The 8,352-nt window shown below is 45.5% G+C and overlaps 1 long non-coding RNA gene across 1 annotated transcript; it reads left to right on the top strand.

The window, feature by feature from the left end:
* Window positions 1-1,294: 1,294 nt before the first annotated feature.
* On the top strand, window positions 1,295-7,699 carry LOC114898088. Its single transcript, XR_003794280.1, has 3 exons — window positions 1,295-1,454; window positions 4,386-5,702; window positions 6,343-7,699. It is a non-coding gene; the product is annotated as an uncharacterized LOC114898088 (long non-coding RNA).
* The last annotated feature ends 653 nt before the right edge of the window (window positions 7,700-8,352 follow it).

Here is an 8,352-nt window from a genome sequence, read left to right as displayed (position 1 = left end):
TGGGCTTTTACCATATGAATGTGCCAGCCTTCACAAGGCCATGGCCAATCCCTCAGCCCTCCCGGAGCACCCTGGTCTTTTCTAGGAACAAGTTCTCAGTTTGATCTCAGGTGGTTGGAGGGAAGGGACCAGAAGCAGGACCAAAGATAGGGGCAAACTTGGGACTCATTTCTTTCTTTTTTTTTTTTTTTTGCTGTACGCGGGCCTCTCACTGTTGTGGCCTCTCCCGTTGCGGAGCACAGGCTCCGGACGCGCAGGCTCAGCGGCCATGGCTCACGGGCCCAGCCGCTCCGCGGCATGTGGGATCTTCCCGGACCGGGGCACGAACCCGCGTCCCCTGCATCGGCAGGCGGACTCTCAACCACTGCGCCACCAGGGAAGCCCGGGACTCATTTCTTGACATCAGTTCTTAGGGAAGAAGAAGAAAGGCCAGAGCATATTTTGCTTTCCCTTCCAATTCTGTGTAGGACAAAATGGCAACATGCCCACTAGTTAAGGCTGCCTCTTCTCCTCAGAGGGTCATGAGCTTCGACCAGGATAAACGCGACCTGAAGTGAGGACTGGTTCTTACTAGAGAGGATAACAAATAGCTTCTTTTCAAAGCGTAAGAAGGCAAAATAGCAAAGTGGCCTGAGGAGGAAAAGAAATCATCAGAAACATTAAAGATAATAGCAGCTGACAGACTACGTTTAGGGCCAGGGGCAGCCTCCAGTGGTGGTGGTTGTTATTGCCTTTGCATGGCTCTCTCTTTTATCTGTCTTTTTTTTTTTTTTTTAACCAGAATGTAAACTCCGTTTGTCTCGCTCACCATTGTGATACCAGAGCTGAACAGGTAAGGAGGGGCTTAATAAATCATTGTTGGCGTGAACAAGTAAGTTGATTGTAACTACATCAGAAACGATTGGTTCAAGAGGAGCGTGAGATTGGCTTCCAAATATTGGCCGAGAGCTTGAAGTAGGATGCGCCAAGGATATATTTAATAGGTTCCTGTGATCAGGTGACTTCTCTGGATCTAGAAATCTGAGGAGGTGACAGTGTAATAAACTGTGGTCTTCCTGTGAGGAAGGAGTTAAACGGGTTTAAACCTGGATTTCTGAGGGAAATACTGTGTTTAGCAGGGGCAAGGGCCTCCATTTCGGCCACGGGAGGGGGACGCAGGCCTTCCAGTCCTGCTTAGTGAGCTTGACCAAAGGTGACGATGACTAAGGGCTAAGGTCGTGCCCTCCCTCCCTCCAAATCGATACTTTAATGTGACTTATCAGAAAGAGAAAGAACTGTTTACTTTAAAACCCTGGATCCCATAAAGGGAGCGGGGAAAGGCCTAAACCCCACAGAAGCTCAGGGCTGGCGCCCATGGCCACCCCCATACAGCCAGGAGAGGGGAGAACAGAAGGCACCATCCCACTGGCAGAGAACGGGCCCTGGGCCCAGAGAAGACATGAGGTGACTGGAAGGTAGGTGCCTCCCCACACACATTCCAGTATCTTCCAACTCCCCTGTGTGATTTAGGCTGTTCCTCTGGGGGGCCACTGACTTTGAGAAGTGAGGGTGAGCTGCCACCCAGGTGTTTAAAAACACCCTACAGCACCTAAGCAATGTGACATGTTACACACACCACAGTGGAATCTGTCTGCCACGATTATTCTGCATCTTCAGAGAGCCTAAGAAAACTGGAGACTCTCCTAAAGATGCTTCTCCCCCAGTGGAGGGAAAGGAGAAGGTGAAGGAGGGGGGAGGAGTCTAGGGCCTGGAGGTGGCATGGCCTTGGAGTGGCTGTATATGAAGCCATTTCCTGTTTTATGATGGCCTGATTTAACAATAACACCAAGGCCTTCAAACAAGATTCCACCCGTGGGATACCTGGAATTAGGAGGTTTGTTTGCCCAGAAGTCCTTCCCTTCCCCCTGTTTCAGGGCAAGCACAACCGCAGGGCTCCCTACATTTTGTTTCTCAACTTCTAAAACTCCAACACTGGAGCTCTTCCTCTGTCCAAATGGTATTGTTCCCTGGACAGCACTGGAAATAGCTGGACACCTGCATAGAAATGAAACTGGCTCCTAGGAATCCCCAGGCCTCAGCAGTTCTCTTTGAAAAGAGTCTATGAAGACCTCAGCTTGGCTGAGAATTTGCTCAGTGACCCCCTCTCAACTCTGGCTGGCGATAACGGGCATAATGGACACATGCATAAACTTTCCTGATTTCCCCTCTAGATGGATTTCAATGAGAAAAGAAATGCTTCCTTGCTCCCTATGGAAAAGAACATTCTATTTTAAAATTTCCATGCGCTTTCAAAATGACAAGACTCAGGCATATGCAACTGACTTCTTTTGTCTTCTAGACTATAATAGTCTAAAAGAATCAAATTGACGTCTTTAACACATCTATTTGAAATGACAGGAAATGTGGATTTGGAATTAAGAAAAAGCATCTCCATTTATCATTTGCTTTTTAAGAATCTTTCTTAGGTGCTGAAGGGTTAGGTTTGCAGCAAAGTGACACTTCACGGTCCTCAAGGCACTCTTTTCTCAGCTCTCTGGAGTTGGCCCTAGAATGTTCCCAGACCCTGGGAAATAAAATGTGAAAGCAAAGACAGGCTGCTCATGCCCATATCTGACCTGAGAAAGCATAGGGAGTTTTGTGATATTCCTGGTGCTTGTGAATCTCAGACATCTTACAGGGAGGTGTGATGCACGCAGAATATTTACAGGTTGGTGAATTAGCTAGAGGATTAGGCTTTGTAAAGGCTTTCTTCTCAGTGAACTCCCCCTTCCTGCCCCCTCCCCATTTATGAAAAGAAACGCCCAACTTTAAAAAGAGTAAATCCAGCCTTGCCTGTTTTTCATACCCATGAACTCAATGGGAAAACTGCAATCTGAATTGACCACAGCAGCTAGAAATGTCTAGAGATTCTGTCCAGGTTGGGAAGGTGAGGGAAGGGAGCGTGGGACACTGCACAGAAGTTTCATTTTAATAAAGAGCCATTTAGGAATGCCTGGTACTCAACCTCTCTCAGGAAGTAAAGCTCAAAGAGAGACAATGGGAGATTTGTGTAGCTGAGATCAGAGGAGAGAAATTAAACACGATCCCCCAAGGCCTTTTCCAGCTGTGGAAAACTGCTGGCATTTGGACACATCACCCTGAATTAATTTCCAACCTCTTTGCCTTTAACGATTAATTTTTTCACAGGAAATAACAAGTGTAATTATTTCCCAACCAGCTTATAAACTTTCTGAGTTTTTTTTACTAGCTGGAGCTATTTAAGTTCAGTTGTTAAATCTGAAAATATGAAAGATTGTTTTAAACCTGCAGAATGAGAAGTGACTATTTAAATTTTTAAAACTATATCCAAGTAGGTCCTGGCATTAACCACTTCCAATTTTTTTTTTCTTAGTGACATATTATTGGATGGCATTTGAAAAAAATGAAAAGATTCTACTTGCCCATTTAAACTGCTTTGCAGGTTGACAGAATTCAACCACTCTCGCAGAAACCATCGAAGAAGTAATAAAAGATGATGGCTGTTATATTTTTAAATTGTTCACAATCCAAGAACACAATAGGCACTCAATAAATGTGTTTAATTGATGCCATAATACCATAAAATAATTGTAGTGCCTAATAAAGCATTTTGCTAATAATTTGCTAGGAAATTAGCCTGTGGCCCATCTCTCAGCCCAGCGCTAACTTTTCAAGCTTGTTGACAAGCAGAGTAGGAATAGGGTAAATTCTAACTTCCCAGTTTCTGAAGAATGTTTTGCAAGAAGGAATTTTTATTAGGAAATCCACACCAAAAAAAACTTCTTAAAAATGTTTACATTCTAATTATTTTTCTCATTACAAAACTATTACATTAATTATAGAATGAATAAATGCAGAGAAGCAAAAGGAGAAAACAAAAAACAAGACCATAATTCCATGGTTAACAGTTGATGTTTTTGCCCTAGGCATGTATGCCTTTTTTCACAGAAGGGGGCTCATACTGTGGATCTAGTTTTGTAAACTACTTCTTCATTCGATAACATCTCTTGAATCTCTTTCCAAGTCAATAAGCATTCTTCTACAACATCACCTTAAATGACTAGGGTGGACTATAAATATATCACACTTTCCCTATAATTGGACATTTAAGTTGTTTGCAATTCTTACTGTTATAAACGATGCCTCTCTGGACAACCTTATAGGTAAAGCTTTCTACAAATGGGTAGAAAAGAAAATCTTTTCTACAAATTCAAGGACTTTTTCCTTGCCATGAATTTCCTGGACCAAAGAAATAGAGGTTTATTTGGAGGAGGATTTTGGTAAGATTTACCATTAACACATTAACTACCTCCTCTCTTTTCTTCTTTCCCCTGTTTACTCTTCCTTCCCTATTCTGTCTTTTGCAGGTTACCGAAAGCTTCAGGCTTTCAAGGCATACAAGGCCCACGCGGAGAAGTGCAGAAGGGCTCAGACATTGCTATGAGCTTCTGAAGTCAAATGACCCCAGGAGCTTGACCGATAGAGAGCTCTCCAAGCGTGTCCTACCAGGACCTTTGTCACTAGTGAATTGATCACCTCCCGATGATTCTTTCCAACTGAGTTAAGAGATTTCTGGAGCCTCTCGCCATGGTCAGAACATCCCAGGAGTGACCAAGAACGGGGGCTTTCTGTTCTAGTCGCTTGGGCAAAGACAAAGCAGATGAGCCTGGCTAAGTTGTTAGAAGGTGCTGTAGGGAAGGGAAGAACCAGGGATGGTTAAGCACACGAGTGTGTCCCCTGCGGCTGCACCCAGAGTGCCAGGGGTTTGCGGTAGCAAAGGGGGCCAGCTGGAACTCTAGAGTTGGTATTCGGTGTGAGTCTTGCCAAATGCCCAGGGGAAAATTCCCCCTGAAGACAGCAGGTCTAAGAGTGAGACAGGTGTCACTTTCCTGCCACCTTGCACCCTGAAAAGGCGAGCCAGGGTCACAGACAGGAACCAAAGGAGGTCAGTCTCTTCGTAGGAAGATGAGCAATCAACACAGTGAAAAAGGAAAGAAAAAAAACAAAAACAGTCTGATGTTTTACACTAAAATGAATATGCTAGATATCTCGATAAAACTGGAGAGAAAAAAAGAGGCGGGGACCAGCACTCCAATCCCGCGGAAGCTGAGTGGCTTCCGTGGTGTGCTCTCAACCGCACGGTCCAGGTTGAAGAGGGTTGTTTCACGGTCTGCGTGTGAATAAGGGACATTTTTACTGAAAAAAAAGGCAGAAGGATTCATTTTCAAGTTAAGAATGGGCCCATTTTACGGCCGAAGCAATGCTCTGGTTAACAACTCAGTTATCTTGGGGAAGGAGTAAACTGGCCTCCATCCCTCTCCATTTCCAGCATTTTGGGGAAAAGAAAGGCTGAGATAAAATGCTTTATTTGCTCCCATGCTCCACTGTGGGCAGGAGCTCATACATCAGTCAGAAACCCTTTTTTTTTTTTTTAAACAAGAAATCAAGTAAACCAGAAGGGATTTATTCACAGGAGGCTCCCTTTTGCTAGAAAAGGAGTATTATTAACAAAAAAATGGAATAGTTCCCCTCTCTCCATTTTCCTCCTGTCCTTCCCTCCTCTCATCTATATCACCCGCTACTGCAGTGGGAAACCGCTGCGGTAAGATGTGACACCTGAGCCCCGTGGGATGCCTCTGTATCCAACAGCTGTTACTGAGAGTGGATTACAGCTCGTCTGAATGGTAGGTTCCCATGCAAAATAGTTTTTCTTAGACTGCAGAACTGACCACAGTTACTGATAATGGGTTGGGATAGATGGTGAGGAGAGAGTCAGCGACGATCAATGAATCCAGTCATGTTATTACAGTTTATAATGTGGTCTTCTACCAAGTATTTGTTTCCTAAAATTGATTCCCTCTGGGGATTCTTTCTCTCTTAGCCCTTTTATTTATTTATTTATTTATTTTTGCGGTACGCGGGCCTCTCACTGCTGCGGCCTCTCCCGCTGCAGAGCACAGGCTCCGGACGCGCAGGCTCAGCGGCCATGGCTCACGGGCCCAGCCGCTCCGCGGCATGTGGGATCCTTCCGGACCGGGGCACGAACCCGTGTCCCCCGCATCGGCAGGCGGACTCTCAACCACTGCGCCACCAGGGAAGCCCCTCTTAGCCCTTTTAGAAAATTGACGCAAACAGATTTCTCCTTCATTTCCAGAGGAAGTCTTCCTTCCTGTTGCTGGGAGGACATTGTGGGTGGTAGCAGACCACAAGGCAGTGGGTCCCTTTATTAGCCTGGCTGTTCCAGAGCACAGAAGTCCGACATCTTTGTTTCTTTCCATTGCTCAAGATGCTTCCGACCCGTTATCCCTCTTTTTCTTTGCTCAGGTCTCTCTGTGGAGCTGGCGAGGCTCTCTGGTGATGCTCAGTGGCTATGGTGGTATGTGCAGGTGAAATTAACACTTTCGTGGCTACCGATTTTCCTTAACAGAGCTGTGGAGTGTGACAATGGTGTTTGTGTCCAAACCATCAAACGCCATTATCACACTAAACAGCTACTGTTAGGCCATCCCTCCGCTCACTAAATGCCTTGACATCTGTTTGGTAGGGGCAAGAAGGTTCATCTTATAGCAGTGCTCCCAGGCCTGTGTAATTACTGAGGAAACTCTGGTCCTCTTGTGCTCATAACCAATATGTCACCTGAATGTTGCCTCTCATATGCGGTTGTTAAATAATTTACCTGATTATGAATTTTCTTGTCTTCCTGAGTCAATAAAAAGATTGCAGCGTCCCCCAGAGCGCCCAGCACAAGGCTAGGCATGTGGTAATTGTTCAACCCATGCTTATGGAAAACTAAAACCGGTTTATATCTAGGTTTCGTAAAACCCATGCTTATAGGTAAAAAGTTAAGTTGTGTGGGTCTTCTACTTGTCATCGTAAAAAGACAACTTTCTAATAAACTTATACGTGGCCTAACTGACCTTTCAGAAATTCTAGAACATGTTTGATTTCTACTGATTTTAATCAATTACCAGGCTGATTACTGAATTTGTATACAAGGTCCTTCTTCCTTATGTTTCGATGAATTTCCATCAGGAAATTATACATGAACTGTGTGTGGGCTGTCATAGCAAATCCAAACATTTTAAACCCAATGTAGCTTCTGGGACACTTGGACCAGCCGGGTGGTCTGGTTTGAAACACATTCTTTCTCTGAGAGGTGTTTAAAGTAAGAAGTAGGTTCTGTTTATGCTGGCCAAAAACTTCTCCCCCGTGACTTGGCTAAATGAACTAGTATATGTTTAATCAAAATGAAAGGATTGGAGGGACCATCAGAGGCCAGTTCATTCAACCCTTCATTTATCAAGTAAGTTGTGTGTCGAGGGGCTACCATGTGCCAGGTGCTGCCCTAGGCACTGGGGATACTTTTAAGTTAAACGTGTCTGATATTTCCAGGAATGGGCGTTCACTGGCTCACATTCTGTCTGGCACCATTCTGATTGTTCCAGTTACATTTATGAGGGAATCAAACGAGGAAAATAATTCCAAGTCCCTTGCTGGAAAAGACCACGTGAGTGCAGTCCACATGCCTATGATACACGGTAAAGGTCCTGAGAAGCTTCCATCTGGAGAAGAGGAGGGCCATTCCTGCCTGGCCTGCGCCTCCTTCCCCTCCCATGTCCTCCCTCCTGGCATCATCCACGCTCGAGAGGAGACCCAGACCCCCCTGAAATAATTAATCCACTGACATCCCTTTCTTGTGTTTTTCTGGAGTGCATGCTAATGGAAGGAGAGTTGATAGAGGGTTACACAAATCACCCCCATGCACACTGTTTCACTTGACCCAGAAAATGCAGGGCAGAGATGCCCGGATCGGGGCTCCTTCCACAGACAGCAGACTAAGAGTGGTCTGGTCATGCCAACCACAACTGAACGTGGGTCTCCTAAATCTAAGGTTCTATCCTTTACCTGGGTCCTTCCCTGGCCTGGTTATTCCACAGAACCTCATGCTTCACGACTGAGGCTGTGTAGAAACTGGGTTAATCCTACCAGTATTGGATCAATATCCCCAGGCCCCCATCTGCTTTGTCAAGGGATTCTGAGGGAAGCGTGTAGAAGAGGAGAGGGATGAGTCATAGGATAATCTTTCCCTGAGAGTACTCTTAATGCAGGGAAAGCCAAATACTGTGAAACTCTGTAACGGTGAAGTGAAAGAGAAGGGAAGGGAAGGAACATCTAAGCAGTAGCTTGGAATCAGGAAGGGAGTGGCCAAACTATGAGGACACGGACCAGCCAACTCGGTGACCCAGCCAACTGCTGCAGCATCGGCGGACGCAGAGCTGCAGGCTCTGAATCTCTCCCAGGCTCAGCGACAACTCAAGGATGGCCTCACGCATT

Source organism: Monodon monoceros, unplaced genomic scaffold, assembly GCF_005190385.1.
Source record: "Monodon monoceros isolate NGI ecotype Baffin Bay Population unplaced genomic scaffold, NGI_Narwhal_1 Super_Scaffold_1, whole genome shotgun sequence".
Lineage (NCBI taxonomy): Eukaryota > Metazoa > Chordata > Mammalia > Artiodactyla > Monodontidae > Monodon > Monodon monoceros.
Note: the sequence above shows the minus strand (reverse complement) of the source record. Positions and strands in the feature narration are given on the sequence as shown.